The sequence below is a fragment of the Gouania willdenowi genome, chromosome 10 (assembly GCF_900634775.1).
Source record: "Gouania willdenowi chromosome 10, fGouWil2.1, whole genome shotgun sequence".
Taxonomy (NCBI): Eukaryota; Metazoa; Chordata; class Actinopteri; order Blenniiformes; family Gobiesocidae; genus Gouania; species Gouania willdenowi.
Window position 1 is genome coordinate 16,177,937 of NC_041053.1, and position 7,267 is coordinate 16,185,203.

The 7,267-nt window shown below is 38.1% G+C and overlaps 1 pseudogene; it reads right to left on the bottom strand.

The window, feature by feature from the left end:
• Positions 1–1,073: 1,073 nt before the first annotated feature.
• LOC114470718 (protocadherin gamma-A10-like) lies at positions 1,074–3,649 on the bottom strand (annotated as a pseudogene).
• Positions 3,650–7,267: the final 3,618 nt, after the last annotated feature.

The window sequence follows — 7,267 nt, forward strand, 5'->3', positions numbered from 1 at the left end:
CATCGCAGTAAAACAATGTACTCTCATCCCAGTGTGTGAGAAATTGAGGCAAAGTGAATAGAAACCTTTTCTGTGAGGCAATAAATTTGAACTGGCCTAGCAAAACGCTGTCTGTTTATCATCTGATTAATTCATATTGTATAATGTCACAATTTTACACATTAACAGTGGTGGCAGCTTCCTGCTTGTTTTTGCTGCAGCAGTAGTGTTGTTTTTGATCTGAATTATGGATTTCAATTTTGTCATATTAAAAAAAAAGGTATATCTCTATTGTGATGTAAGTTGTTTTGCATAGTTTCTCAGTGTTTGTGATTGGTCAGAGGATGTAATCTCTGCCTTTTCATGTGAACATGCACGTAGCCAGGCTGAAATCACCTAGCTTAAGTTAACATGTTCATAGCCTGCTTTGTAGTACAGCTGCTCTGTGACAACAAATGTTTGGTGAAGAGAAACCCGATAACTGAAAGATATCCAGGATATACTTATCCAGCTTCTCAATACAGACCCTAACATAAGGCATCACCTAAAAGAGGTAACAGTACATAATCACTGGCCAAAAGGTGACTTAAGAGCTCTGTGCAATTACTAATTTAAATGAAAAAATTATTTTGTTAATATTCTCTAAAAGTTATGGTAATTAATTGAATCATCTGTTCATAACAATATCAGCAAACTTTATGTAAAGCAAGATGAGAGCAAAGCACCAATCACAGAGAAACTTGGACATTTTACATGATATCGTAGTGAGAAGAACCTGATGATATTGAACAGCTATTTTAAAATTTACATTCATCAATGCACATCTGTTTATCTATGATATATAATCAGGACAGACAAATTAGGAACCACCAGCAGAACAACCAATACAAGATTAAGCCAGTAAACACAAAATGAGAAAACCTCTACAACCCCCAAAAAACAGCCTGTGTAATAATCACAAAACCAATCAAGTAACAATTTTTTATCATAACTTGATATAAATTCCATTCTAACGAGAGCTTTTAGGAACAAAATAAACATTAGTATTCTTTATAAAACTGTAATTATATGTATAAAAAACAAACAAAAAAATGCTATAATCCTACCTCAGGAGAGCTGTCAGCACTTCCAAAAGCATCAGCAAAGTCTGATGGGCTTTTCCTCAGAGTCTGCTCAGCAGGCAGCGTGTTGTCATTGTAAGAACTGACAAACTTAAAGTCACTGGTTCTAGATCCTGTTGTCAGGTAGGCGTCATAATTGTAAGTGCTGCGTAAAGTTCCTGTGCCGTCAACATCTGCGTAATTAGGAGGCAGATAAGCTCCAGGGATGGTAACTGCTCCATCAAACAACAGTCTGGGCTTTCTCCTGCGACAAAACCTCACACCCAGGATGATGATGATGAAGGTCAGGAAGAAGGTGGACACACCAGCGCAATGATCAGATAAGAGGTCAGCTTGGAGTTTTTCTCATCATAAGAAATGTCCTTCAGCTCTGGCACCTCAGCCAAGTTATCAGAAATCAGTAAATACATGGAGCAGGTGGCAGACAGAGAGGGCTGTCCGTTGTCTTTCACTGACACAATGAGCGTCTGTTTCATGCTGTCAGTCTCACTAATGTCCCGCTGTGTCCTGATCTCTCCACTGTGGACACCAATAGTGAACAGTCCCGGATCAGTGGACTTGACTATCTGATAGGACAGCCAGGCGTTCTGTCCAGAGTCTGCGTCCACCGCGATCACTTTGGACACCAGAGAGCCTCCGTGTGCAGCTTTGGGGACCAGCTCGGTCATGAAGGAGTTGCCCTCCGGGGCGGGGTACAGTATCTGAGGAGGGTTGTCATTCACATCTGATATGAACACACTGACGCTCACGTTGTTGCTCAGTGGAGGAGAACCGTTGTCTCTGGCCATCAGCTGGACTTTAAAGCTCCTCAGCTGTTCATAATCAAAGGACCTGACAGCGTGGATCACCCCCGTGTCTCCGTTAACAGACACATAGGAGGACACCGGGGCACCGTTCACCTCAGCAGCTAACAGAGAATAAATCACTGTACCGTTTTGTCTCCAGTCAGGGTCTCGAGCAGTGACGGAGCATAAAGTGGAGCCAGCTTTGTTATTCTCACTCACATATGCGCTGTACGACTCCTCCTCAAACACAGGTGGGTTGTCGTTGATGTCAGCTACAGATAAGTGCAGACTTTTAGAGGAGGACAGAGGTGGAGAGCCCTCGTCAGTGGCAGTGATTGTAATGTTGTAATCAGACACTACTTCACGGTCCAGCTGTCCTGTGCTCACCACAGAATAATAGTTTTTAATAGAGGGGACCAATTTAAAAGGGACACCCTGCTGGAGGGAGCAGCGGACCTGTCGGTTCTTCTCAGAGTCTCTGTCCTGCACGTTGATGATGCCCACCTCTGTACCAGGTGACACGTTCTCAGGAATGGGATTGGTCAGAGATTTTACATGGATCACTGGAGCGTTATCATTTACATCAGTGATGTCAATTATTAAAGTTACATAAGAAGGCTGTCCCAGACCATCTTTAGCACTGATCTGCATTTCATATGATGATTCCTTTTCATAATCAATTGCTGCAGCTACTCTAACTTCTCCGTTTAAAGAGTTTAAAGTAAAAACTTGGTTTTCATCTGCATCATGATTAAATTCATATTTAACTTCACCATTAATTCCTTCATCAGCATCAGTAGCACTCACTGTGATCACCAGTGTATCTAAAGGAGAGTTTTCAGGCAGACTGGCTTTATAGACAGACTGACTGAACACTGGTGCATTATCATTAGCATCCAGCACAGTGACGTGTATGACTACAGTACCTGATCTCTGAGGAGAGCCGCCATCTAATGCGGTAAGCAAGAGCATCATCTCTTTTTTATCCTCTCTGTCTAATTCTTTGTCCAAAACTAACTCACAGTATTTCTGGTTTCCTGGTTTTGAATTTACATTTAATTTAAAATGATCATTTTGCTGTAATGAATAGCTCTGAACAGCATTTTCTCCGATGTCTCCGTCGTGCGCTTCATCCAATAGAAACCGTGCGCCTTTGACTGCTGATTCACTGATTTCATATTTAATTGTTTCTGCTTTAAATTTCGGTGAATTATCATTAATATCCTGAACGCGGATATTTATTCGATGCAGCTCTAAAGGATTTTCCAGCACGAGCTCCTGTTTAACGACACACGACGCCTTCTTGGCACAAAGCCCCTCTCTGTCCATCCTTTCTTGTACCAGCAGGTCTCCTGTATTCAGGTTTAAACCGCAGTATTTCACACCGTTATCCTCCGTGTCGATACGAGCCTTACGAGCAGACAGTCTGTCCAAATCCAGTCCCAGATCTTTAGCGATATTCCGATCACAGATCCACGTTTCATCTCCTACGGGATGGAGTAGCTCACGTCTCCGTTTGTGAGGCGCACGGCCAGGAAAACAAAAGCGAGGCCGCACTGCACCGTCACAGGGAACAGCCTCATGTTTGGAACAGATTCAGCTCAGACAGATGTGTAAAATTCAGAAAAGCAAGGAAAATACGAAGGAATATTAACTCCAAAATGCAGCGTGATGTGAGTCTCTTTGTTAAATCCACAGAGCAGCAGAGCGCTGTGTGTGCAGTCAGACTGAAGGGTGGAGAGCGGACACGTCTGTTTATTCTGTGGAGCCATGGTGACACCACCTGTACGTTTGGAGCTATAACAACTGTAAAAAATTAAAACGCTTTATTTAAAGCAGAGACGTGTTTAGCGGAAAGAATCATGCATGTGTTTAAAAAATAAAAAAATAAATAATAAAAAAATTATATATGTAAAATTTTATATATACAGTATATATATATATATAAAAAATTATACACTTGTTATTTCTTCACACTGGTTTTAAAAATGTTTTAATTGTAATTGATGAGTGAAGGAGGAATCGTAGGAGTTATTTTAAAATAACACTAAAAAATTATTTGTACGTGAATTTTGCATTGCAATATTAGTTTTGCAGCAACAATTGTGAAATGGTTGATGTATTATTTGTAATTATAGTGAAATAATAGCCTATATGTCTCTGTGTTGAAATTTTAGTCGACTGCAGTTATGTGTAATAATTAGTGTTGGGTAAGTTACTTTCAAAATGTAACACATTACATATTAGTTGTTACTGTAATTTAAAAGTAATTGGTTACATTACAATATTACAGTCTCTGAATTGTAACGCTTTACACAACTTTTGAATTACTTTCACCAAAAAAACGCAGAAGAATGACTAGCCATTCTAAAATGCTAAAATATAGTTTATTGCAGCCTATTATTTATCCAGTAGAGGGTAATGTGGTATAGCATAATGACTGTGTAGGCAACAACAACTTAATAAATCAGAATCAGAATCAACTTTATTGACCAAGAGTGTAGGAATACACACGAGGAATTTGTTTTGCACAGTGAAGGCTCATGACCAAAGCAGACAAAGTTAAAGTCTGGCAAGTCATGATAAAGATCGTGTAAATTTTTAAAGTCTAGGCCTATTCATATGAAACATAAAGAGCTCGAAACAACTATAATGTAACCTATAGCTTTATGACATGACAAGACACACAATCTCTTTCTTTTGTTTCTACTCTTTTTTTCCACTTTTTAATGTGCTGTTTTTACTGCTGCTAACATTATGACCAATAAAATTGAAGCACTATTTTATATGAGCACCGAATACAAACCAGTCACAAGATAACATGATCACCAGTCAATGCTTAACACTGATTTCTATGAGCACCCAATACAAACCAGTCACGAGGCACCCAATACAAACCAGTCAAAAGATAACATGACCAACATTCAAAGTGTAACACTATTTTCCATGAGCGCCCAATACATACCAGTCACGAGATAACATGACCACCAGTCAATGTTTAACACAATTTTCTATGAGCACCCAATACAAAGCAGTCAAACCAGTCACAATATTACATGACTATAAGTCAAATTGATGATGGCGGCGGCGACTCGGGTCAGCTCTGCTATTGTTTTGAGCGGCAAGCTATCGGCATTCTACTGTGAATGTCTCTAAAAAAACCACTTCTAAACCAAAAACTTCAACACCACACATTTAAGAGCAGGAATCTGATCTGTATGAGTCTCAGTCTCAGCCATACCTGGTTCAAGTAGTACAGCAGACAGAGAGAAACTTCATTTCTGCTGCACTTTGTATGACTCTTTCCCGCACTTTTGTCGTCTGCTCTCTTTCTCTTATTCATCGCGCCTGAATCTCTATCTGTCAACTTGGTGTTAGCTTGGCACCGCTCGTGTTTCTTCAAGTTACTGGTGCTATTTTTCACATCTCAGGTGAAAATGTGTTGTAAAGCGCGTTATGGAGATTTGTAATGGGTATAAAATTATCTACATTTTACAAGTAATACGTTACATTACTGTGTTACAGCAAAAAGTAATACATTACTGTAATTGCATTACTTTTGTAACGCGTTACTCCCAACACTGGTAATAGTTCACATTATCAGATCGTTACACCATTTCACTCTCATATAGGCTACCATATTTCAGGGTGTTGGTGTGTGATTGACTGAAGAAACTCTATCAGGTGTAACTTTGGTCGCCCAGAAATGTATGTTTTTCTGCTTTTGTGGCTCAATCTTTTTTCGGGACATGTTGTCCCTTCTAAAGATTTGGTTGGGATGTGGAGGAGACCTCCTCCTCGGTGCATATCTGTGCCCTGACAGTTCAACTTGGCACATGATCTGTATGACAGCAACAAGAAGTGAGACTAGTGCGATGGATTGATGTGTTAGTAAAATAAGTAAATATAGATCACAATATCTGCTGTGTGAGACATACCCTGCCATGCATGTGCAGTTTATATAGCATGTAGCCTAATTCCCTGAGCGTGTACACTTAGGCATCATAAGGGTTTGTCTTTATTCCCTGTCTCTGGTTGAGCAGGACACCTGCCCTCAAAGCTCAAAACCCTGAACTTGTGTTGTAAAAGTGTCAGTATTGTATGACTACAAATATACACGTCTTAAGATTTATATGCTTTCTGATTTGTGATGCATGAAAGAAAAAGAGAGGTTTTTTATTCATGAAATGAAATTGTAATGCAACAGAGATATACTTTTAAACCATTATGGCATCATTGAGATCATTTCACTTTGAAGCAGGCTTTTGTTTTGGTGCGTGCATGTAATTTGTAACAAGAAACCGTCTATAATTTAGTATGTTTCCAAGCAGCCATATTTTAACAATAATTGTTCTACACTGCAACCATAAATTTTTCAACTGTCCCATGGTCAGAATGTTCCAAAAAAACTAATGTAAACAAGCCTTAATCTACAAAAAAAACATCAAATTTGTTATGCTTGGTTATACAACAAAAAAAGACATGCCATAATAATGTCAGCTGTACCGACAATGACTTGAGTGTCAGAAAAATAGTCTGAGTCTGCAATAGAAAAAGCAGAAACCTAGAGCCATGAGTAACCTTTTCAATAAGTATTTACCTGTTTATAAATGTGTTAGATGTCAAAAGAGTTATGATGCCAAATACTGTAAGATGCCCTTCATATTTTGTTTCCCCTAAAATCTCTGAAAACGCAAAAAACCAAGTACACTTTGCAGCACAATAAGATATTCAAAATGTAAAGGATTTTCTCACTTCTTCTTTAAAAAAAGATCAAACTACTCAAAGATAAAATATTATTACTCAATGATATTATAAAGGAATAGTTTTTAAAAAAAGATGCAATTGTTGCCAAAAAAATATTTTCACTTTGGTCTCTCACAGTCCACAATATGAAGTCTAAAACCATTCTGTAAACACACAGCAAATACCAAAAAAAAACATAGTAATCTAAAAATAATTGTTGGTGTATAGAAATAAAACAACAGGTAGAGAGATAATTTTAATCTAACCAGAAAAAAATCAGCTGAATGTATTTCATCATTTTAATCTATTTCAAAAAAAAAAACAGGTTTTTGATTAGCAACACGCACAAAATGTTCAGGACAAATGTATCAGTGGCACAAAGTATCAAAAAATGTAAATTAGAAATAACCTAAAAGCAATACTAATAATAAAAATAACAATGATGTTGGATCTCCCTCAAATCAGCTACTGTTACACTTTTAAATAGGCTCCAACGCTTTAATGCTATTTACTGCTTTCCTTGGAGGAAATATGAGAACAAATACATTATTCTTTTACTGTAAAATATGTTACTACAAACCAAGGCCTGCAACAAACAAAACAAACAAAAAGAAACATATAATTCTATTAATGAAG